The following is a 27,225-nucleotide window of genomic DNA, read 5'->3' as shown; positions in this document are numbered from 1 at the left end:
AGAGTGACTATAGTAAAAAATAACTTAATTGTACATTTTAAAATAACTAAAAGAGTATAACTGGATTATTTATAACACAAAGTATAAATGCTCGAGGTGATGGATACCCCAATTACCCTGATGTGACTACTACTCATTGCATATCTGTATCAAGATATCTCATGTAATCCATAAATATATACACCTACTATGTGTCTATATAATTTAAAAATTAAAATAAAATAATGGAATTAACAAAAGTTAAATGAGCTCATTAGGTTGGACCCTAATCCAATAAGACTGTTTCCTTGTGAGAAGAGATTAGAACACAGACATACATGGAAGAAAGACCATGTGAAGAAACAGGGAGAAGACTGCTATTCACAATCCCAGGAATCCGGCCTCAGAAGAAATCAACCCTGTGGACATCTTGATCTCACACGGCTAGCCTCCATAACTGTCAGAAAATAAATTTCTGTTGTTTAAGCTACCTATTTTTGATACTTTGTTAAGAAAGCCCTAGCAAACAAATACATTAATGCTTAACTGGGGAGGGGGTGGGTGGGTGGTTGGTGGGGAAAACATTCTGAGCAATGTGTTGTCAGGTAATTTTGTCATTGTGTGTTTACTTAGACACACCTAGATAGTATAGCCTACTATAAACCTAGGCTATAATTACTCTTAGGCTATAAGCCTGTATAGAATGTGACTGTACTAAATACTGTAGGAAATTGCAACACAACAGTAAGTATTTATGTATCTAAACATATCTAAACATAGAAAAGGAAATATATTACATTATAACATTACCACCACTATAAAATCTCTTGCCAAGAGAAATTTTTCAGCTCAATTATAATCTTAAGAGCTCACCATTCTATATGTGTTCCATCGTTGACCAAAATGTCATTGTGCAGTGTATGACTACATATTTTAACTTGTTGATTAATGTTTATTGTACAACATCATGGGTTATAAGTAAATATATGATGAATTTTCATAAACAGAACACAATCATGTAACCAAATATGCTGACCAAGTAATTGATCAGTACCAGCATCCCAGACGCTTGTCTTGTGTCCTATTCTAGGCTTAATGCTCTCTCCTCACCAGTCCTGACCAAGGATAAAGTTCAACCTAATTTTAACAACATAACCTAGTTTTGTCTATTTTTGGCCTACTACCAATGAAAAAAATACATTATACCTTCTTTTGTGTGTTTTTCATTTGAGATTATGTTTGTTAGACTCATTTCATGTTGTTCCATGCAGTCATAGATTGCTCATTCTCATTTCTGTATAGTATACCATTGGGCAAATACATCATAAACTGTCTCTTCTATTGTATTTAAGTTTTGTCTATTATGGATATATTTATAATATGTACTCTAGTAGATGTCTTTTGATAAACATATGCACATGTTTCTCTTGAGTATAACTTAGAGTTGAATATTTGGGCCACAATGTATACATATATTCAGTTTTAGTAGATTTTGCTAGACCATTTTTCAAATGGGTTCACCAATTTACATCCTACCAGCAGTGCATGACTTGGTCAATATTCTCACCAACTCAGTATTTTTCATCCTTTCATGACTCTTTTCTGGAGCATTGTATTTGCATTTCCCTGATAATTAGTGAAATTGAGGCCATTGTTGTGTGCTATTGGGCACTTGAATATTCTCTTTTTTGAAGTGCCTGTTGACGTCTTTTGCACACTTTTCAACTGAGTTTTCAGCCTTTTTCTTGGCCCATTTCTATTCTTTTTCTGGTCCTTAAAGGTCAGTTATGGTTGTTTATTTATTTTTAGTCTATCATTATGCACTGTATTTCTCTTTCAAAATGTTATATATTATACATTTTGTCTGGTAGTTTTGCTATAACATGTTCCATCTGTATCTGGAAGTATTTTTTAAAATTTATTTCTGCCTCAAAGATAAGCAATCATATCTCTGTACTTAGAAAATATAGGATCTAAATTCATAAGAATGGGATAATTATTTCCAAAAGTTTTATAATATGTATCTATTTATCTTAAGCCAATTTCATTTTATCAGGAATTTAAATGGAGAGTATGATGATAATATTTTTAGTATTTACCTGAAAAGATTAAATTATGAATATGTTTTCTGTGTACTAAAAATGATTTTATAGATTTTTATACACTTTTTATGTTAAAAAACACACAGTAAAATAATCAATCATTACAAAATGGGTCACTATGTATTTGTCTATTATTCAAAACTAATATCTAATATGCTGTCAACAAAAAATCTGTGTTAATGTAAACTAAATAGCATTGGTTTATATAGTTAACCCACTCATCCCATGGAATGAATGCTACTAAGGCAATGTGAATAAATAAGTTAACTCAGTCATCTAGAAAATGTAGGAGATAAGGAAAATAGAGTTGAATACCAATTTTATAAGATAATGAGTATATTTAGGAAATTTAGTAAATAGTAAAGCCAAAACATATTGTTAGATCTCCTGAGGAAGATATTTGGAAATGGATTTAGCCTATGCTTTGTAGATTGCCTATTCCAGTAATCCCTAACCTTCCTGCACATTTTAATAAATTATGTATTTTCAATAATGCAACCTTAAAAACAAAAATTGCCTTCATTATTCAATGTCGAAATTAAAAAGTAAAAACACAAATGATACTTGTTATCTGGTTTTCTTCTTAACAGTTCTTCACTCTGGGCCTTAGAATAAAAAATTATTATAGTCCAGGACAAAATTCTCTTATAAAGACTGTTCCCCATATGCACACATTTCTCTTGAGTATAACTTAGAGTTGAATATTTGGGTTTATGGCTTAGTTGTATGGATCCCAGTCTTTCTCAGCATGGAAAAATGTTGAGTTATGCAATAATCCATAATCAAAATAGTAATCTCCTAATAAGATGTTATAGGGGATCCTCAAGTCTTTTTTTGGAAAGGCAAATTAATATTTTAAAACAAATTTCTGGCTAGGTAATGCTGATTGCTAGAAAATTAACTTTGATAGTCAAGCTAAAACAAACTCACTATGTGAACTCTGAATATTAATATTCCTTATTTTCCAAATGAAATAAAAATATAGAATGTATGCCAGAGACTTAACCCAGAGACTTAACTCCAGGATACTTCAAACCTCTACTTTCATACAATTAATTTTGCTTCTATTTGCTAAATCACACTTGTTTTTTCCTTTCCTTACATTTTTCAATTAATGCTATATTTGGAGAGTTGGCTCGATTTATTATTTCACTTTCTTTCCAGATCTTTCCCTCACTCACACTCTGTGATAAACCCTGCTCATAAGACATTCAGGGCTCTGCCAAATCTCCCAGACTATTATTCCAGTCTAGGCCCAGCATGCCAGTCTTCATTTTTCCTGTATGGGAAAATTTATCAGGAAATTAGAAAAACATGACATGGATGAGATTAGCCCCTGAGGTGGGAAGAAATTATTATGAGGCTAAAAAGTGTGAAAAATTTATATAATTAAGGAGATTAGACTATACATTTTGGGAAACCAGGACTTAGAAGTACTTGTTTTTGATCAGTGAGTTGAAAGGTCTCAACTGTGTTGTAGCTTAGCAGAGAGAGGATTTATTAAGAGAAGGGAGATAGCCTGTGGAATCTTTAATGAAAAAGAGGAGGACTTAAAATTAGAAATTCAACAAACTTTGAGGAAAGAGATCTTAGCTCTCAGGGGCATATATATATTAATAGTTAGAGATTTGTATAATACTTTAAGCAGAAAAGTTTATAAATCTTTTACATAGTTTGAACAATTCTGATTCTTTAACCTATAGTCTGTCTCCTTTTAGCTGCTCCTAGACAAGAAAGGCAGGTTAGTGCTTGCTGGTAGGAGAAAGTTTCTAAAATGTCAGGGACAAGTGTGGAGGTGGTGGGTGGGTGGTGGGGATTAATTTCAGGCAAACTGCTGTGTGTGGCACCGTCAGGACTTCTGAAGGACACTGCATGACTACCTCAGAGAAGCATCATGATCATAGAGCCAGGCTGAGAGAGATGATTTCAGGACAGAGGAAAGCAAAAGACAAAGTATGAAGTAGAGAGTGGGAGACAGAAGCACAACTTAATTTTCATAGCTAGGAGAATGTGGCTTCAGAGTTTGTTATTTGTTTACTTTTGGTTGGTATCTTCTGTCTGCTGTAGAGGTCAGAAAGGAACCTACCAAGAAAACCTGTGACTTCTAACTGACCATTCCAGGCACATGGCTCAGGAAGGCAATGTCCTGAGAAGAAGGAAAGAGAACTCAAAGTACTAGAAAATGTATTCAGCAATAAATTTACATTTTTATTTATACACTGTTCTTTGGTAATTTTGATTGCCCTGATTCAACACCTGAGAACTTAGTAGAAATGGATATAATTATAAAACTGAAATGCTGGACTATAAAAGCTGAGGGTAAGGTTATAGAACATGACAATTATTTTAATCACAGACCATTCTATAAGTCTTCACTTGGGTGAGTAGGGGAGTAGGGGGCGTCTTTTATTTTCTTTTTATAATACATTTTAGGCCATTGCTCTTTAACTGCACAACCATATGAATTGAGAAATTGTAAGAGACAGCAGCAATTTGCAGCAGAACTGCTTTAATCTAACCACATCCTATATCTAGAAAAGAAAATTAATGTAGATATTGGTATTCAAATTGTGTGTAAAGGTGTTTATGTGCATGCAAATGCTTAATTTAATGTTACGTTGTGGGTTAATAATAGCCAGTTTCCTTAGTATGGATGTTTTCAACATTTTTTTCCAATGTGAATTAATATAATCACGTTGTAACTATTTACGAACAGCTGCCTCATTACAAAAGTGCTGACATACCATTTACTGTATTGCCGTTGATTAGTGGGTAGAAACCAGCTCACTACATTCCAGAGTATGGAAGGTTTATGCTTCTTAGAAGTATTTTTATACCCCATGGAAACTTGATTTTTTTTAATGAGGGGTAAAACTACTAACATATCATCTTTATCAGACTTTGTAATTTTTCTTCTCAAGCCTTCAAATTTTAAAAGAATACACTTTGAATTTGTTCATAAGAATGAATTTCACATTGAAAAACTGCTGTTAATTTCAACCCCATTTATGGAAATGCATTAATCATTTCTATATCCTATATATAAACCAATTCTTATGCATGATTCTGTTCCAGGCACTCTGTTATGGGCTGAAGACATAATGATGAAATATATAGTATTTTCCCTCAATACTTGTAGCAAACACACTTGTAAACAGATTGTTAAAAATAAGTATTAGGATATCCAATGATATAGATATACAAGATGTAGAATTAGTAATGAGAAGAGGGTAATCATTATATTGTGTATTTAGAGAGAAATGAAAGACCTTCTAGAAGAGGTGCCATGTGAACAAAGTTTCAAAGAATGAATAAACATATGCCAAATAGGGAAGGAAAAACATTTCCACCAGTACATACTGTCCCTGTGTTCCATTCTTACAGCGGCTCTACAGGCATGGATAACTCAGAAATAATTCAATATTGTTGGATTAAGAATCTAGAAGGAAAAAACTGTGGGAGGTGAGACTGAAGTTATAAGAACTTACCAGCTTATAAAGGGTGTTTTCTGTCTTGCTGAGGAAGTTTGACTTCATCCTATAATTAATGGGAAACCACTAATTGGTGTGAAGCAGAGTAATGATGTCTTTATATTTATGTTGTGGCAAAATCACTTTAATGGCAAATCTAGGGGTGAGTCGGGGAGAGAAAGCTTGGAATCAGGAAGCAATACTCCATGCATATGAAGACAAGGATATATATTTAGACAGAAGCAGTGGGGAAGAAGATAATTTAAAATTGAAAGTTATTCCAGAGCAAAATTATGCAGTAGGCATGAATAAAACTGCCAAGGTCAAATGTACAGTGTATTGTGAAAGAAAAAAGTGCTACAAACAATTTCACAAAAGATCCACATGTAGGCTGTGGAGAAAAAGAAATAACCAGCATAAGAGATTGAAACAAGAGTAAAGCAGGAAGAGAACCTTGAGAAGTATAAGGTGATTGTATTAGTCCATTCTTGAACAGCTATAAAGAACTACCTGAGACTGGATAATTCATAAGAAAGAGGTTTAATCAGCTCACAGTTCTGTGGGCTGTACAGGAAGCATGGCTGGTAAGGTCTTAGGAAACTTACAATCATGGTGGAAGGCAAAAGAAAAGCAAGCATGTCTACATGGCGGGAGCAGGAGGAAGAGAGAGGAGTGGGAAGTGATACACACTTTTAAACAAGCAAGTCTCAGGAGAACTCTATCACAAGACAGCACCAGGGGGATGGTGCTAAACCATTAGAAACTGCCCTCATTATCCAATCACCTCCTACCAGGCCCCTTCTCTAACAATGGGGATTATAATTTGACATGAGATTTGGGTGGGGACACAGAGCCAAACCATATCATTCTACTCCTGGCCCCTCCCAAATCTCTTGTCTTTCTCACATTGCAAAATACAATCATCCCTTCTAAATAGTTCTTGAAAGTCTTAACTCATTTCAGCGTTAACTCAAAAGTCCACAGTCAAAAGTCTCACCTGAGACAAGGCAAGTCTTTTCCACATTTTAGCCTGTAAAATATAAAGCAAGTTAGTTACTTCCAGATACAATGCGGGGACAGGCATTGGATAAATGCTCCCATTTCAAAGGAAGAACTTGGCCAAAACAAAGGAGCTACAGGCCCCATGCATATCCAAAATCCAGCAGAGCAGTTATTAAATCTTAAAGCTCCACAATCATCTCACTTGACTCCATGTCTTACATCCAGGCCACACACTCATGCAAAGGATGAGCTCCCATGGACTTGGGCAGCTCCAACCTTGTGGCTCTGCAGGGTACAGCTCTCATGGCTGCTTTCACAGACTGGCATTGAATGCCTGTGGCTCTTCCAGTGCACAGTGCAAGCTGCTGGTGGATCTACCTTTCTGGGGTCTGGACGGTGGCCTTCTTCTCACAGCCGCACGAGGCCATTCCCCAGGGGCACTCTGTGTGAAGGTTCCAATCCCACATTTCCCCTCCATGCTGCCCTAGTAGAGCTTCTCCATGAGGGCTCTGACCCTGCAGCAGACTTCTGCCTGGAAATCCCAGGTGTTTCCATGCATCCTCTGAAATCTAGGTGCAGTCTCCCAAGCTTCAACTGTTGCCCTCTGTGCATCCACAGACTTAACAATATGTGGAAGCTGCCAAGACTTGGCTTGGGGTTTGCACCCTCTGAAGCAACAGCTTAAGCTGTGCATTGGCCCATTTTAGCCAGTGGCTAGAGCTGAAGTGGCCACAATGCAGGCATCAAGTCCCGAGGCTGCACAGAGCAGCAGGGCCCTGGGCATTGCTCATAACACCATTCTTCCCTCCTAGGCCACCAGGTCTGTAATGAGAAGGGCTGCTGTAAAGGTTTCTGAAATGTCTTGGAGGCATTTTTCCCATTGTCTTGGCTATTAACATTGGGCTCCTTTTTACTTATGCAAATTTCTGCAGCCAGGTTGAATTGTTCCACAGAAAATAGGTTTTTCTTTTGTACCACATGGTCAGGCTGCAAAGTTTCCAAACTTTTGTGCTCTGCTTCCCTTCTAAATGTAAGATTCAGTTTCAGATAATCTCTTTGTGCATGCATATGAGTGTCTGTTGTTAGAAGCTGCCAGACAACATCTCGAATATTTTGGTGCTTAGCATTCAATTTGAAATTTAAAAAATTTGTGGAAATTTATTCCACGAAATATACTAAATCATCTCTCTCAAGTCCAAAAGTTCCACAGATCCCTAGAGAAGGGGCACAATGCTGCCAGTCTCTTTGTTAAAGCATAGCAAGAGTGACCTTACTCCAGTTTCCAAGAAGTTACTCGTCTTCATCTCAGACCACCTCAGCCTGGAGTTGATTGTTTATATCAGTATCAGCATTTTGGTCACAACTATTTAACAAATATCTAGAAAGTTTTAAACTTTCCCTCATCGGCCTATCTTCTTCTGAGCCCTCCAAACTGCCCCACCCTCTGCCTGTTACCCAATTCGAAGGTTGCTTCCACATTTTCACGTATCTTTATAGCAATGCCCCGCTTCTCTGGCACCAATTTTTTGTATTAATTTGTTCTTGCACTGCTATAAAGAACTACCTGAGACTGGGTAATTTATAAGAAAAGAGTTTTAATTCGCTTATGGTTCTGTGGGCTGTACAGGAATCATGGCTGGGGAGGTCTTATGAAATTTACAATCATGGTGGAAGGCAAAGGGGAAGCAAGCTTGTCTACATGGCAGGAGCAGGAGGAAGAGAGAGGAGTGGGCGGTGCCACACACTTTTAAACAAGCAGGCATCAGGAGAACTCTATCATAAGACAGCACCAGGGGGATGTTGTCAAACCATTTTTGTTTGTTTGTTTGTTTGTTTTGTATTTTAAGAAGGATTTAATGAAAAGACAACCAGCAGAGTTATGGGCAGGTTTTTTTTTAATTATAATTTAAGTTATGGGATACATGTGCAGAAAGTGCAGGTTTGTTACACAGGTATACATGTGCCATGGTGGTTTGCTGCACCCATCAACCTGTCATCTACATTAAACCATGATCCAATCACCTCCCTCCAGACCCCTCCTCCAACACTGGAGTTTGCAATTCAACATGAGTATGGAAAAATTCAGTTCTGTTCTGCTGAGAGGGTTGACAAAGGGGCTTAATTTTCCTTAATGTATTAAAATTTTTCTCACTATAGGATTCCTTAACTTCATTTGTTGCTCCTTTGTCAATGTCCTTATAGCATGGAAGTCCTGGTGAATTATCACGCACTCCTAATGTGCTGAGAAATACCACTTTCAAGACACTGAGATATAAAACCACTTAAAAGTAAGTACTCATTTTTTCAAATAAGCCAGGAGCTTTTTAAACCAATGATAATAGAACTAGTATTCTTAAGAGTAGTCCCTTATAGCATTGACATGTTTTATTTACCGACAATTTTAGAAGAAGTGCTTCATAAATGTTGGAGACTGCTGTTATCTCAAATGTATATCAAACATGGTTGGAAGGGATTTTTTTACATAAGCGTATATAGTCTCTGTCATTTTTTTTTAAGGATATAATCTGAACGTACATCATTTTGGCACTCATACTTTAAGGTGGCCCTGTAAACCCTGCCTCATGGTGTTGAGGCTTTTGTGGGATCTGTTACTTGATTCTGACCAACGAAACATCAAATGAAAGGGATAGGTAGATAGGTTTGTTGTGATTACAAGTACTTGAATAAATAAGAGTGTAGAGTTGATCCTGGTGCAATCTTCTTCTCAGTTACAGGCTTTGAAGAAGGAAGGATTCATGAATTTTATAACTGTAAGAGAATGAGTTCTGCCAAAAATCTAAGGGAGCTTGAAAGCATATCTTTCCTTAGTTCAGCCTCTGCATGAGAACCCAGCTTTGCCTGACACCTTGATTGCAGCCTTGGTAAGACCGTAAGAAAGACCATAAGAAAACCCAAGCAGATGTGCCTATAGACTCCTCACCCACAACTGCAATATCACAGATGCGTCCAGACTCCTTACCCACAACTGCGATATCACAGATGTGTCGAGACTCCCTACCCACAACTGCGATATCACAGATGTGTCGAGACTCCCCACCCACAACTGCGATATCACACATGTGTCGAGACTCCCCACCCACAACTGCGATATCACAGATGTGTCGAGACTCCCCACCCACAACTACGATATCACACATGTGTCGAGACTCCCCACCCACAACTGCGATATCACAGATGTGTCGAGACTCCCCACCCACAACTGCGATATCACAGATGTGTCGAGACTCCCCACCCACAACTGCGATATCACAGATGTTTCGAGACTCCCCACCCACAACTGCGATATCACAGATGTGTCGAGACTCCCCACCCACAACTGCGATATCACAGATGTGTCGAGACTCCCCACCCACAACTACGATATCACAGATGTGTCGAGACTCCCTACCCACAACTGCGATATCACAGATGTGTCGAGACTCCCTACCCACAACTATGATATCACAGATGTGTCGAGACTCCCTACCCACAACTGCGATATCACAGATGTGTCGAGACTCCCTACCCACAACTGCGATATCACAGATGTGTCGAGACTCCTCACCCACAACTGTGATATCACAAACGTGTCTTGCTTTAAGGGAGTAAATTTGTGGTATTTTTTTCCATAGCAATAGAAAATCACTATAGTACTATTCACTCATGTGGACAGTGAAGTTGTTTTACTTTGTTTAAAATTAAGAAATAACAGTAAAATCCACATATCTTAAGTATTAATCTCAATGGATTTTTATATATACATTCCCTTGATAAAGAAACAAATAATTTTGTTAAACAGTTTTTAATATTGCTATTGTTTTCTCCCTAAAATTTTCATAATAATTTAACATTAAAGTCCTATGCAACTAGAGTGTTCTTTGTGGGAAAGTTTTGAATTATGTGTTCATTTTAATAAATATAGGACTATTTAGATTTCTACTTCTTGTTTTGTCCATTACAGTACATTGTGTTTTTCAACCATTTTTAAATATAGATTTAAAAATGTATTGGTATAAAGTAATTCATAATATTCTGTCATTAAAAGAATGTCTTGTGATCTGTAGTTATCTCCCTTGTTCTTTTTAGGCATTTATAATTTGTGTTTCCTCCATTTTATTTCTTGCTCTGTATTGCTAAGTATTTATTGATTCTAATAGTCTTTATGAAAAACATATTTTTGGCTTTGTGGAATTTTTCTATTATATATGTTTTAAATTTCATTAATTTATTGCCCTATATTATTTCTTTCTTGATGGTATTTTCTATAGCTTTTAGCAATGGAAGCTTAGAAAATTGACCTTCAAACTTTTATCTAGCATATGTGCTTAAAGTTAAATTTCCTTCTAATTACTCTGTGGTGTCTATGTTAGGGTGAGTCTTCAGATTTGCTCCTTGAATGTAGCCTTAATTTCTTACTTTTGGGCATGGTTTTGGGGGGTATCGCCTAACCCTGAAATGCTTATCTATGTCTAACCTCTCTGACTACCAATGAAATCAAATGTTTATTCAGAACTGACAAGGCCTCTGAAATCTCTACTCAGTATGTGTCTAAGTAGTTATCCTCTCCTAGTCCTTCTGGAGGACCCACAGACCGGCAGCTTAAGCATTGAACTAAGAGAAATCTTACACAATTTCTTCTTAGCAGCTTCTCCTTAGCATTAGTACCCTGGTACCAAACCCTGGCAGCTTTGGCAACCCTAAACTTTGATCTCTGTTTCTTTCACCCAGTATGATTTCCAAACTCTGTGTGGCCTCTGTTTCCTCACACTGTATTTTCAGTATAATTTACTGTGATATCCACTTTTAGTATGAGAATTATATCAGCTACCCCTTTAAGTCAAGTATCACATGCTTGTTTTGGTTGCTGTCCAATGCCCAGAGAGAGTTGTTTTATATTTGTTGTCAGATTTTTATAGTTATTTATGGTAAGAGAGCAGTCTGATTCAAGTTACTTTGCCATAACTGTAAATGGAAGTCTTCATATCGTTTTGAATTCGAATAAGGTATACTTGTATTGATTCTTCATTTTTTTTTAAGATCCAATTTTTACTGCATAGCAAGCTACCCCACATTTAGTGGATTAAAACAATAATATGTTGTTATTTTTCATGTTTCTATGAGTTAAGTGGACTCAGGTGGATGGTTCTTGCCAGGAATCTCTCAGGCAGTTGGAGTAACATGTTGGTTTGGACTGCTAGGATCTGAAGGCTCAAATGGATAGGACATCAAAGATGGCTCATTTTCATGGCTGGCAGGTCATGTTAGCTGTTAGCTGGGAGTCCAGCTGGGGCCGTAGACCTAAATGCCATCTCCATGTGGCTTGATATTTTCACCACATGACATCTAGATTTGGAAAGGAAACATTGCTACTGTGAACAATTTAAGAGGTACAGGCAGAAGCTACATGGCTTTTTTTAAATGTTTTTGCCTTGGAAGTCCAGAATATCACTTGTGCCATATTCTATTCATGAAGCAGGTCAAAAAGGCCAGCAGAGAATGAAGGGGAGGTGAATTCAGCCTATGACATAATGGGAGGACAGTCAAAGATTATGTAGTCATCTTTGATTCTCTTCCCTCTGGCCATTTATTATTTACATAATTCTCACATGCAAAAGACACTCTTCCCTTTCAAGACCCTGGAAATATTTATCCCTTTAAAATGTTACACTGAGAAATGAGGTCCAGGATCTTGTTATTTAAATAAGGTATAGATAGATATAAGGGAGGTTCCTTAGGTACAGTTGCTTGAGCAAGTGAAGCTGAAGACTAACGACCTAAAAATAAATGTTCTCTAAAATTCAACATACATGGCAAAAAGAGAGAGAATACTCACAGCACTTACTCCTAATCATAAAGGGAGGAAAAGAAGGGAAAGTATGGAACTGTCCCTGGTCCAGAGCAATTTTAAATCCAGATAGGCATATCAGCTCCTTGATTAAATCGTAGTTCTACTGTCTGAAAATTATTCCTTGTGATTTAATTTTTTTCCTTTTATTTTAAGTTGACAGGTAATAATTAAATGTATTTAAGGGATACAGAGAGATATTTTCATAGATGTATACAATGTGTAATGATCAAATCAGAGAAAAAAATAGCATATTCATCACCTCAAACATGTATCATTTTTTTGTGTTGTGAACACTCAAAATCCTCTCTTCTAGCTTTTTCAAAATACACAATCACCTATGGTTAACCACTGTAGGGTGCTGTAGAACCAGAACTCATCCCTCCTATCTAGCTGTAATTTCATGCCCGTTAACCAACCTGTTCCCATACTCCCCTTCTCCCACCTTTTCCAGCCTCTAGTAACCACAGTTCTACTCTCTACTTCCAACAGCTTAAACTTTTTCTTAGCTCTTATATATGAATAAGAACATGTGATATTTATCTTTATGTGCTTGACGTATTTTGCTTAACATACCGTTCTCCACGCTCATCCATGTTGCTGCAAATTACAGGATGTCATTCTTTTTGATGACTGAGTAGTATTTTCTTTATCCATTTGCTGATGGATATTTAGGTGGATACCATATTTTAGGTGTTGTGAATAGTGCTGCAATAAACATGGGAAACGAGTATCCTATCGACATGTTAATGCCATATCCTTTGAATTAATACCCAGTAGTGGGATTGCTGGATCATATGGTAGTTCTATGGGTAGTTTTTGGGAAACCACCATACTGTTTACCAAAATGGCTATACTAGTTTACATTCCCAACAACAGTATACGAGTTCCCTTTTCTCTGTACCTTGGCCAGCATTTGAAATTTTTTGTCTTTTTCATAATAGCCATTCTAGATGGAGTGACATGATATCTCATTATGGTTTCGATTTGCATCTCCCTGATGATTAGTGATGTTGAGCATTTTTTCATATATTGTAGTCCATTTGTATGCCTTCTTTTGAGAAATATCTGTTCAGGACCTTTGCCCACTTTTTAATTGAGTAATTTGTGGGTTATTCATCTTTTTCTATTAAAAAGGGAAGGTCAAGGCTTGCAACTGAGAAACTTCTTAGCCTATTGTCTGACCACCGAAGGTTGCAGCCTTCAGGCATTTTAAAATTTTGTACCACTTTGTCTCTTTAAATCTGCACTGTTATTATTTCATTAAAACGATTGTGAGCTTCAGTGTATCAACTATATTTGACAAAAGCCATACCCACATTTCCTTGTTAAACAGTGTGCTAAGAAACAGTGTCACTCAGAATTCTGAAAATATTTTGTTTAAGGAAAGTTTATATGGGGCATACATTTGAGATTCTTAGAAAGCCTTTTTTTTCAGACTAAGCAGGTTTCATATCATTGACATTCTTTGAAAACTATTAATTATGCTGTTAAATCTTAATAAGGACATACAAAAGATCTTATAATTACACCATTGTGATGTATACCCTGGAGCTCTAATTTCCTGGTATCACGTGACCCTATATTTGCTCTGAGGCCATTTTTTTTTCTTTAAGTCTTTTGCAGGAAAAGAGTGTGGAGAAGAAGCTGTTTTATTTTTAAACCTAGCAATTTCTGTCTCATTTCCATTTCCTCCAAATGCTGCCCAAAACTAAGTAATTATCTCTTTAGTATTTTTCTGCCTTTTCGTAAGCCAACTGGCACTTTTAATATCTGCCTGGAGATCTCTATAACCAGATCATGGAGATCATTATGTACTCATTCTGTGTTCCTTATTATATAAATCAACAGTTTTACTAACTCTTCTGTCATTATATAACTTGGGTGACTTTTTTTCTAGTCACAGATAATCTTTTCCTTACTAGCAATTTCCTCAAGCAATAATCTTCAAGTCCTTACTAGCAATTTCCTCAAGGCCCTTCTAGCTTCTGCCCCTCATGTGGTCTCAAAGCCAATATCATATATTTAAAATTTTTGTCATGTTAACATCACATTTCCAGGTCACCCATTTTGACTTGGTTACCTATACCCATGTAACAAAACACATCAAAGTCCCATGATTCTGTGGGTTGATTAGGCTCTGTAGAGTAATTTTTATTTGGAATTTCTCATACAGTTGAAGTCAGTTGTTGGCTGCACCTGGAGTTACTAAAAGGCTTGCCTGACCTAAATGAGTGTTCAAGATGACTCATTGCATGACTGTTGATTAAGGCTGGCTGTTGTCTTGGAGTTCAGCGAGGGCTGTCTAACAAAGTGCCTGTACTTGGTTTATTCTCATGAGTTGAGTTTCTTACAGCATAGTTTCTAGTCTCTGATAGGAATCATTCCCAAAGATTCAGGTAGAAGTTGCAAGGATTTTTATGACATAGCCTCGGAAATGTCTTCTGACATATTCTATTAGCAAAGCAATTCACAAAAGACAGTCTATGTCCAAAGAGAGAGAAATTAAACTCCTCTCTCCTTGACATGTATGTCAAAGAATCTGTGGCCATCTTTACTGTGCTAATTCAGTGAAAGACCAGACTTTCAGAAGTTCATGTGACTGTTTTAAAAACTCTTTTATACAAATTCTTATTTATATCTAAAATTCATATGTAATTTATACCAAAATCATGTTTGTATCACCAAGTAGTCAGTTCGCAATAAGCTTTAAAGAACAATTCTAACCAGGAATGAAGAATGACAAATAATACATTTAGAATATTTCCCTTATATATAATAAGTAAATAAGTAAAATACTTCAAGTCAGGATTGAAATCACTGTTGAATCAAATTATTTGATAAAATTATCCAGGACTTATTAAAATAACTTTTCCTCTTACTGTTGCCTAACTTAGCAATTTTCATTTGAATTTCAAATACTAAATACACATCACCTTCCTTGTTTCCATGTTCAGAAGGCTGTTCACACTCTATGAATCCTATATTAATAACACATCATTTAATGTTACAGTTATAAAACTGAATTTATTGCAAAAAAGGAGATTAAAAATGCCTTAAACTTTAGACAATATACCAATTCAATGCCTTTAATTGAATTAATGAAAAAAGTTTGTTAAAATGCAGAAAAAAATATATAAGCATGTTGCTAACCCACATAACAGAAAAAAATTGGTGGAACCCATAATGGAGTGAACCATGTATATCAGTTCATTCTTCTGCTGCTATAAAGAACTGCCCGAGACTAGACAATTTATAAAGAAAATAATTTAATTGACTCATGGTCAAGGGCTGTACAAGAAGAATGGCTGCGGAGGCCTCAGGAAACTTACAATCATGGTGTAAGAAAAAGGGAAGCAGGCACATCTTACATGGCCAGAGAAGGGGGAAGAGAGTGAAGGGGCAGGGAGGTGCTACACATTTTCAAACAACCAGGTTTCATGAGAAATCACTCACTATCATGAGAAAAGCAAGGGAAAAATCTGACCCCACCTCCCACCAGGCCCCTCCTCCAACATTGAGGATTATAATTTTACATGAGATTTGAGTGGGAACACAGAGCCAAACTGTATCTTCTGCCCCAGCCCCTCCCAAATATTGTGTCATTCTCACATTGCAAAAACAAATCATCCCTTCTCAATAGTCTCCCAAGCTTTGCTACTTAGAAATTTCTTCCACCATATACCCTAAATAATCACTCTCAAGTTCAAAAAGTTCCACAGATCCCTAAAGCAGGGGCACAATGTTGCCAGTCTCTTTGCTAAAGCATAGCAAGAGTGAACTTTCCTCCAGCTCCCAATAAGTTCCTTATCTCCATCAGAGACCTCCTCAGCCTAGACTTTATTGTCCATATCACTATCAGCATTTTGGTCACAACAATTTAGAAAGTCTCCAGGAAGTTCCAAACTTTCCCACATCTTCCTGTCTTCTTCTGAGCCATCCAAACTGTTCCCACCTCTGCTCATTACCCACTTCCAAGGTCTCTTCCACATTTTCAGATATCTTTATAGCAATGCCCCACTCCTGGTACCAATTTTCTGTGTTAGTCCACTCTGGCATTGCTATAAAGAACTACCTGAAACTGAGTAATTTATAAAGAAAAGAGGTTTAATTGACTCATACTTCCACAGGCTGTACAAAAAGTGTGGCTGGGGAGGCTTCAGGAAACTTATAATTATGGCAAAGAGCAAAGGGGAAGTAGGTGGGTCTTACATTGCCAGAGAAGGAGGAAGAGAGTGAAGGGAGACATGCCACACATATTTAAATAATCATATCACACGAGAACTCTGTCACTATCACAAGAACAGTAAGGGGGACATATGCCCCCATTATTCAGTCACCTCTCACCAAGCCCCTCCTCCAACATTAGGGATTAAAATTCAATATGAGATTTGGGCGGGGACACAAATGCAAATCATATCAGTATGGGTGGTGAGTATATAAGCTAGGTATTGGCCCTGAGTTAAGAATGAAAAAAGAACAGGAAACTTGCCTGTTTTTATATTAGTATTGGGCAAAGGGGGCAGGGTGAACAAAATATTTGAAAAGATAATCACTTAGAATTTTACAATATTTTTGATAAACAATAACCTTGATGTTCTAGAAGCCTAGTGAAACCTAAATAGAATACATAAATTTAATCTTCATCTAGACATATCATAGTCGAAATGTAAACTGTCAAATAAAAAGAGAAACATTTTAAAAGCAGCCAGAAAAGAAATACAGATTAAAGAATACTAATTGATAATCAATTTATGTATAATAACAATTAATATCAGGAAACAGGCCAGGCGCAGTGGCTCATGCCTGTAATCCTAGCACCTTGGGAGGCAGAGGCAGGCAGATCATGAGATTAGGAGATCAAGACCATCCTGGCCAACATGATGAAACCCTGTCTCTACCAAAATACAAAAAATTAGCCAGGCGTGGTGGTATGTGCTTACAGTCCCAGCTACTTGGGAGGCTGAGGCAGGGGAATCACTTGAACCCAGGAGGAGGAGACTGCAGCGAGCCAAGATCGTGCCACTGCACTCCAGCCTGGTGACAGAGCAAGACTCCATAAAAAATAAATAAATAAAATAAATAAATAAATAAATAAAACAGGAGAAAATGGAATAATTTCTTTAATGTGTTGAGATAATGTGACTGTCAACTTAGAGATTAATACTTGAAACAAAAAATTTCCAATTGTGAAGGAAAAATAAAAAATATCTTCAGAAAAACAAAAAGCTGGGGTTTACTATCCACAGACAAAGACTAAAAGAAACTGTATAAAGAACCAGCCTGGCCAATATGGTGAAATCCCGTCTTTACTAAAAATACAAAAATTATCTGGGTGTGGGTGGCATGCGCCTGTACTCCCAGCTACCCAGGAGGCTGAGGCAGAAGAACAGCTTGAACCCAGAAGGCGGGGCTGCAGTAAGCCAAGATCGTGCCACTGCACTCCAGCCTGGGCAACAGAGTGAGACTCCATCTCAAAATAAATAAATAAATAAAAAGAAAGAAGCTGTAAAAAGAATACATTGAACAAAGAAAATTAGGAGGGGATGGCCAAGATGGCTGACCAGAAGCAGCTAGTGTGTGTGGCTCTCATGGAGAGGAACAAAAGTGACAAGTAAATACAGCACCTTCACTTGAAACATCCAGATATTCGCACTTATCAAGGGACTTATCAAGGAAGCTTATCAAGGAAACAACTTGATTCACAGAGAATGAAGAAAAGCAAAACAGGATGATGGCCTGCCCAGGAGTGACATGGAGCCAGGGAAATCTCACAGGGCCCACCTAGGAAAATGGTGAGTGAATGTGCTACCCCGAGAAACCAAGCTTCTCCCAGGGATCTTTGTAACCTTTGAGTCAGGAGATCTCCTTGTGAACCCATTCCACCAAGGCCTTCAGTCTGACACCGGGATATATGGAGTCTCAGCAGAGCAGCCGCTCAGACATGCAGGGAGACCCGCGAACTTTAGGTCATCAGGCTCTTCAGGCTTCCCAGCAAAAGAAGCTTCAACTCCCACAAAGCAGGTTAGACCCTCATATACACCCCTAGGCAAGAGGCTGAATCCAGGGGGTTGAGCAGCAACAGGGCCCAATTTCATGGCATCTCACAGAATATGACCCACTGGCTTGAAATTCCAGCTAGCCACCAGTAATGGTGTTGCATCTCTCTGAGACAGAGTTCCAAAAGGGAGAAGCAGGGTACCATCTTTGCTGTTTCACAGCCTTCACTGGTGATATCTCCAGGTACTGGAAAATTTGAGGTGACTAGGGAACGGAGTGGACCCCCAGCATGCCGCAGCAGTCCTATGGAGAAGTGGCCAGACTGCTACATGGATGCCAGTTCCCATATCTCCTCACTGGGCAGGTCCTCCAGGCCTGGGCCTCCAGGAACCCCATACCAGATCTGTCTACCAGTAGCAATTCAGCAACTCTCTAAAGAGAGCCTCCAGAAGCAACTAAAAGCCTCTCTGCTACTGCTTCTGCAGTAGAACTGCCCTTGCCCCCCTCAGACTAATGAAGGAGCAGACCCTAAGTGCCTTATCCACACCTCTAACAAGTTGCAACCCAAGGAGAGGCCAGTCCATCTCCCACAGGTCCCACACACATCTCACTGCTCATCACCAGACAGGGAACCCCTGGCTTGGGCCCACAGTATAGACCCTCCATCCTGGGCTGACTGCACTGAGAGAATGCTGACCTGCATCTCTTTCGGGTGGAGCCAACAGGAGATAAGCAAATGAGCCTTGGTCACAACTTCTATTAAGATTCCTTCCTCTGCTTCCTCCAAGATGGGAAAGGAACATAAACCCTGAGATCACCACGGAGCTGCAGTGGGCAGCCCAGGAGTGACAAGTCATGATCTACAGCCAGCACTTAAGGAGGAGAGGAACCTACACTTTCACGGCATTAAGAGTGAAGACAACTGCCACTGTGAGGATATACAGGGGAGACACACAACCAAACACAAGTCTACCAACTGACCAGTAAGCCTAAGTGCCACCTGCTGGATCATACCCCAAAGCTTCGACACCAAAAATATTTCACTAACCCACTCCCTTCTGAAGCCAAAGACGAGAAGTCAGCTTAAAATACAGACCCTGTACAAAGCCTTGGCTTGGTGAAAATACCCAGAAAAGAAGTCTATTGACTGTGCTAAATCTACATTGTAGTTAAAGAAACACCCATAAACAGAGATGAGAAAGAACCAATATAAGAACACTGGTAACTAAAATGGCCAGAGTGTCAAATGTCCTCCAAACAACCACACCAGTTCTCCAACAAGAGTTCTTAACCAAGCTGAACTGGCTGGAATGACAGGAATAGAATTCAGAATACAAAGAGAAAAAAGATCATTGAGATTCAAGAGGAAAGCAAAACCCAAATCAAGTAAAATAAGAATCACAATAAAGCGATACAGAAGCTAAAGAACGAAATAGCTGGTATCAGAAAATCTAATGGGTCTGACAGAGTGGAATAACATGATACAAGGATTTCACAATGCAATCACATGTATTCACAGCAGAATAAACCAAGCTGAGGAAAGAATCTCAGAACTTGAAGATTGGTTCTCTGAAATAAGACAGTCAGATAAAAATAAAGAAAAAAGGATACAAATGAATGAAAAAAGCTCTGAGAAGTATGGGATTATGTAAACAGGCCAAATCTAAGAATCATTGGCATCCCTGAAAGGGAGGGGGAGAAAGAAAGCAAACAAATTGGAAAACATCTTTCAGGATATTGTCCATGAAAACTTCCTCACCCTTGCTAGAGAGGCCAACAGTCAAATTCAGTAAATATGGAGAACTCCTGCAAGATTCTATACAAGAAGATTATCCCCAAGACACATAATTATCAGATTTTCCAAGATCGAAATGAAATAAAGAATATTAAAAGCAGCTAGAGAGAAAGAGCAATTCACCCCATTTGGCTAATAGCAGACCTGTCAGCAGAAACCCTACAAACCCAGAAGAGATTAGGGGCTTATATTTAACATTTTTAAAGAAAAAAATACTCAACCAAAAATTTCATATTAAGTCAAACTAAGCTTCCTAAGGGAAGAAGAAATAAAGTCATTTTCAGCAAATGTTGAGGAAATTCATTACCATCAGATCTGCTGTCCAAGAGATCTTAAAAGAAGCACTAAATATAGAAAGGAAAGACCACTACCAGCTAACATAAAAAGCACACTTAAACACAGACCAGTGCCACTCTAAGGGAACCACACACACAAGCCAACATAGTAACCAGCTAACAGCACAATGACAGGATCAAATTTATACACATCAATACTAACCTTGAATGTAAATGGGTTAAGTACCCTACTTGAAAGACACAGAGTGGCAAGATACATAAAAAAGCAAGACCAATGGTATGCTGTCTTCAAAAGACGCATCTCACATGTAATGACACCCACAGGGTCAACATAAAGGAATGGAGGAAAATCTAACAAGGAAATGGAAAACAGAAAAAATCAGGAGTTGCAATCCTAATTTCAGACAAAACAGATTTCAAACCAATAAAAATCAATAAAGATGAAGAAGAGCATTACATAATGGTAAAGGGTTCAATTCAACAAGCTAACTATCCTATATATAGATGCTTCCAACATAGGAGCACCAAGATTCATAAAGCAAGTTCTTAGAGATTTTCAAAGAGGCATAGACTCCCACACAATAATAGTGGGAGACTTCAAAACTCCACTGACAGTATTAGACATATCATTGAGGTAGAAAATTAACAAAGCTGTTAAGGACCTGAACTCAACATTGGACCAATGGATCTGATAGACCTTTACAGAGCTCCCCACCGTAAGCAACAGAATATACATTCTTCTCATGTCCACATGGCACATACTTTAAAATTGACCACACAATTGAACATAAAACAATCCTTAATAAATGCAAAACAACCAAAATCACACCAAACACACTCTTGGACCACAGTACAATAAAAATAAAAGTTAAGACTATGCAAATCTCTCAAAATTATGCAATTACATGGAAATTAAACAATAACCCTTCATGTTAAACATGCAATAAACTAGATTTTGAAGGAATGCAACTCAAAATAATAAGAGCCGTCCATGTCAGACCCACAGCCAACATCATACTGAATGGACCAGAGCAATCAGACAAGAGAAAGAAATAAAGGGCATCCAAATAGGATATATCTCTGTTTGCAGATGACATGATCCTATATCTAGAAAACCCCACAGTCTTGGTCCAAAAGCTCCTTCAGCTGATAAACAACTTCAACAAAGTTTCAGGATACAAAATCAATGTACAAAAATCAATAGCATTCCTACACACCAAGAACAGCCAAACCAAGGTCCAAATCAGAAAAGCAATTCCATTTACAATAGACACAAAAAGAACAAAATACCTAGATATACAGGTAAACAGGTAAGTGAAAGATCTCTACAACAAGAATTAAAAACATTGTTCAAAAAATCATGACACAAACAAATGAAAACACATCCCATGCTCATGCATAGGAAGAATCAGTACCATTAAAATGACCATACTGCCCAAAGCAATTTACAGATTCAGTGCTATTCCTATCAAACTACCAACAACATTCTTCACATAACTAGAAAAAACTATTTTAAAATTCATATGAAACCAAAAAGTAGCCCAAATAGCCAAGGCAATCCCAAGCATAAAGAGCAAAGCAGGAGGCGTCATGCTACCTGACTTCAAACTATACTCCAGGACTACAGTAACCAAAACAGCATTGTACTGGTACAAAAACAGGCACATAGACCAATGAAAGAGAATGGAGAGCCCAGAAATAAGGCTGCACATCTATGATCATCTGATCTTCGACAAAGGGGACAAAAACAAGCCATGGGGAAAAGACTCCCTGTTCAATAAATGATTCTGTGATAACTGGCTAGCCATATGCAGAAAATTGAAATTAGACCCCTTTCTTACACCATACACAAAAATCAACTCAAGATGTTTTAAAGACTTAAATATAAAACCCAAAACTATAAACAACCTGGAAGACAACCTAGGCATTGTCATGCTGAACATAGGAAAGGGCTAAGATATAATGACAAAGACACCAAAAGCAATTGCAACAAAAGCAACCATTGGCAAATGGAATCTAATTGAACTCAAGAGCTACTGCACAGCAAAAGGAACTATCAACAGAGTAAACAGACAACCTACTGAATGGAAGAAAATTTTGCAAACTATGGATCTGACAAAGGTCTAATATCCAGTATTTATAAGGAACTTAAATTTACAAGAGTAAAACAATTCCATTAAAAAGTAGGCAAAATATATGAAAGACACTTCTCAAAAGAAGACATACATGTGACCGGCCAGGTGTGGTGGCTCATGCCTGTAATCCCAGCACTTTGGGAGGCTGAGGTGGGTGGGTCACGAGATCAGGAGATTGAGACTATCCTGGTTAACACGGTGAAACCCCATCTCTATTAAAAATACAAAAAATTAGCCAGGTGTTGTGGCGGGTGCCTGTAGTCCCAGCTACTTGGGAGGCTGAGGCAGGAGAATGGCTTGAACCCAGGGAGTGGAGCTTGCAGTGAGCCGTGATCATGCCACCACACTCCAGCCTGGGCAACAGAGCGAGATGTGACCAAAAAGCATATGGAAAAAAGGCTCAATATCACTGATCATTAGAAAAATGCAATCAAAACCACAATGTGATACCATCACACACCAGTCAGAATGGCTATTACTAAAAAAGTCTAAACATAACAGATGCTGGAGAAGTTGCTGGGAAAAGGGAACACTTATACACTGTTGGTGGAAGTGTAAATTAGTTCAAACATTGTGGAAAGCAGTATGGCGATTTCTCACAGAGCTGAAAGCAAAACTACCATTCTTCCCAGCAATCCCTTTACTGGGTACAAACCCAGAGGAGTATATATCATAGCAAAATAATAAGTTAGCAAAAGAATAAAGTCAAATAAAAGAGAAAGAAATCATATAGCTAGAGGTAAAATAAAAGAAGTAAAAAGCTAATGTACAGTAATGTAGAGTCTTGCTTGAACCCAGGAGTTGAAGACCAGCCTGGGCAACATGGAAAAACCCCTCCTCTACAAAAAATACACAGATAAGATGTGCCTGTAAGATCACCTGCAGAGAGCTGTAATTGTGCCCCTGCACTTCAGCCTGGATGACAAATGATAACCTGTTTAAAAAAAAAAAAAAGCAAGGATTATAAAGGAAGAATACAACTGTTATTAACTGCTACAAGTTGTACTTAATTGTTTCTACTTTACATGTCATTTTAGTTTATAGTTTTTTTCAGTTAACATTATTTCAAGAATGTTACATTCACAGAGTTAAGATATTTTTTGTTTTTATGTAAGAAAAATTATGCCATTGTATTAATATTCCATATCAGTCCTTTATTTGTGTTTCTGTAAGTCTGTTTTATATAATCAGGTCACACAGAATTCTGTTCCTATTCTTAAATTTTGCTCACATAATCCAAACAAGTTTACTAAGGCAGTTATTCAACAATCATCAGATGGCAACATATCCCAAACTAATTCAATTTTAGCTATAATATATGAATATGATTGCTTTTCTCATTGTCAAGTCCTTGATTACACTTAGAAATTTATAATTTGTTAGTTTCCTTGATCTTACATTTTTTTCTTCACTTTTTAAAGCTTCACTGGATGCAATAAGATGCCTGTGCCAACATCTAAGAGCTGTTTCATTATCTATATAATGATTGTAAGGATACCTTGGGTACTTCAAGGGTTGTTCAAAAATTCAAATACAATTATGGATGCAAATTTTTACTCAAATTGCAAGCAATATCACAATTTACAGTCTGATCTCAGATAACAAAGTAAAAATACAAATATAAATGTTTAAAAAATTCACAAACTTGAATCAGCAAAAACAAATTTAGAAGTAGAAATCTCAATGCTGGCACAGCCTCTGTTAGAAAGATTGAGCTGTCAAGAGCAGTAGATGTTGGCTGAAAGCTTTCACTACAAGGCTGTTATTGTAAGGCTAGCTGAACACTCATGACATCAATTCATTCCTGTCACTTGTATGGTGTCCTTTGAAGCTTTGCTGTAGTGAAACTGTGAACCTTGCCCATTCTAATGACTGGATTGGGCTGAAACTTTCTATATCATTTTTCTCATTAGCTAATGATAAAGAAAATAGGTAGAGATTTTCTGGCGTACCATAAAAGACTGGTGCTCAGCATAATGGTAATTTCTTATTTGATGCCAGTAGTTCTTAACCACATCCATGGCTTTGACTGCCATTTTATGCTGATATTATTAACATAATAAACATTCAGCTAATGTGCATCAGTAAGGATAAACACTTTGGTGATATATTTAAATGATCACCTTCCCCCAGTGCTATGGTCAGGATGTGCTCTGGTTAGCCATATATGTGTGTGTGTGTGTGTGTGTGTGTGTGTGTGTGTGTGTGTTCATCTCAAATTTGTCTCCTGAGCTTCAGATCCATTTATCCAACTGTTTACTGGACATATGTGTCTGATTATACAATGTATTACATGCATATACATTTTTTCAACAAAACTTCCTATTCATTTTTTATGCACAGTTCATGCTGAATGGCTCTGACATTTACTTGGTTGTCTAAGCTAGAACTTGAAGGTCAAGTTCTTTTTTTTTTCTTCACCTCTATCTCCTAATCAATGATAACATTTCCCTGTTCCTTCACTTTAGTAACTCCTATACTCACTCATTTCTTTATAATATCTCCATTGTCATTGTTTCAGTTACCATTACCTCTCACTTGGATTAATGGAGCAGACTCTTGACAGGTACCCCTGCCTCCTATATTCTTCCCACCCCTCTATCACAGCCCATTTTATTATTGAAAAGAAAAATACATAATTTAAAAAATGGCAAATAGTCTAAGATTCACCTTCTAAATGCTCTCTATGCCTCCACCTTTGACCTCTCCTATTCAGCAGGAATAGTGGTCTTGATCATTTTTTAAAATAAGTTAAATCATGAGCAAATTGTTCAATGGCTTTCCATTTTTAATAGGAAAACATGCTAACTCTTTTGCTTACTGATGAAATTTTACAGTATTTTGATCTACTCTCCCCTTGCAGCCTCCTTTTATATTACACCATTTGCTATACTTCGTATATTCTGGCATTATTTCTCTTCTTCATATAAGCCATGATCTTTCCAGCCTCAATTCGTTTTTTTTCTTGCTGTTTCAATTCTGTTTCCTTACCCACCTTTACTTATGACTTATGTAAGCACTGGAGGTTAATGCTGTGGCTCAGGTTAAGAAATTGTGTGATTTCAAAAGTAACTCTTGGAGCATGCAGGGTTTTCAGTAGTCCTGAAAGATAATATATATATGTGTATAATTACCCATTGCTCTAGTTTTCTTTTTTATGCTAAAGAAGACAATATCATGATAATGAAATCAATATAGAAATGTAAGATATTTGTTTATGTAGTGTTATGGAAATATTAATGTCACAGCTCATGCAGAGGATTTCACTATAATTCTGAATACATATGCCACATCCTCTTGCTTTTCAGTAAATAAAATAACAGGCGACATTTTAGTTAATTTCTTAGTCAATCTTTATATTCTGTTTTATTGTGTTTTTACACCTAAAAGAGAAAGGAAAACTTTTTGCTTTATTGAAAGTATCAATCTTTAGATACTATTATCCTTCTTATTTGTCTTTTAGTGTCTTATGGTGATCATAACCTCTGACTGTGAACCCTCACCAAAATTACTGTGTGCAGTTGCTTCATGTAAATGAAAATATATCTGAAGAAAGACTTCCACATTATTATTAATCTTTCCTGCTCCAGGCATTTGCCTATGCCTTACATACTCCTTGAGATGGCCTTTTCTACTTGCTTTGCCTTTTATAAGCTAATTACCTCTTGGCTCTCATATCCAAAGTTGGGTTGGGTGCCCTTGTATGCGCTTCCTTCCACTCTTTATCCCTTTCTCGTCTCTGTGGTGGCATTGACTGTAGTGCATTACATTCTTCTACAATAGAATTCTGAGAAACACAACTGTGTCTGTTATATTAGTGAAGTCCAAGGACACAATACAGAACTGAACATTAAATGGGCAATACATAACAATTTGATAACTTAATAAATAAATGGCGCCGGAATATTTACAGAGGAGGAGAGTGCCATCTCCAATAATTAGAATTTGATTGACTGAAAAGGTAGAGGCTGAAGTGAGCTTGATTAAATGTGAAAACATCTGGAAGTAACAGACACAGAATTAATACCCAAACCACTGCATTTAGCAAATTAAAAGAAAAAATTTAAAATAAAATAGTACAATGGCCAATTATTATTTGACAGCATTATCAATACAAATCTTCTTAATAGTAGTAACTCCCATTTATTAAATACTTATCCAACACTGTGGTAAGTGTTGTTTTGAATCCTCTACACAATCTGAAATGCCAGTTCATAACTTCCTTTTAACAGATACCCTCAAATTTCAAAAAAAAAAAAAATGTGGGTCTAAGGACTGAGGGAATTGGAATGAAAGACAAGGGCTGATAATGAGAATGGAAAAAGTTAAATATGTGGCATTTCTTAGTACTGGTAGTGATTTCATCTTGATTTCCTTTTTATATATGAAAGATAATAAATGTATCAATTTACTGATAATGCTAAAGTTTCAAGAGGAGAAGTAATTTTCAGTAAAAAAAGTGAAGATGTGAGATTTCTTAAAAATAGCTCTTCATTTATTAGTTTTTTAGAATTAAACCACAATGTTTTTAGAACACCTTCATTTTATTTATTTTCAATGCTTGTTAGTTGTTAGCATTCATTAAAATGCTAAGAATTTTT

The 27,225-nt window shown here is 37.1% G+C and overlaps 1 long non-coding RNA gene across 1 annotated transcript in view; it reads left to right on the top strand.

Annotated features, from left to right (window-relative positions):
• The window catches only part of LOC129397797 (uncharacterized), a 128,559-nt gene extending 119,715 nt beyond the window's left edge, over positions 1-8,844 (top strand). Inside the window, exon 3 of the long non-coding RNA XR_008625406.1 lies at positions 8,756-8,844. This is a non-coding gene — a long non-coding RNA (uncharacterized LOC129397797). The remainder of the gene's footprint in view (positions 1-8,755) is intronic.
• The last annotated feature ends 18,381 nt before the right edge of the window (positions 8,845-27,225 follow it).

Source organism: Pan paniscus, chromosome 4, assembly GCF_029289425.2.
Source record: "Pan paniscus chromosome 4, NHGRI_mPanPan1-v2.0_pri, whole genome shotgun sequence".
Lineage (NCBI taxonomy): Eukaryota > Metazoa > Chordata > Mammalia > Primates > Hominidae > Pan > Pan paniscus.
The sequence above is the reverse complement of the archived record's forward strand: the minus strand, read 5'-3'. Positions and strand labels throughout refer to the sequence as shown.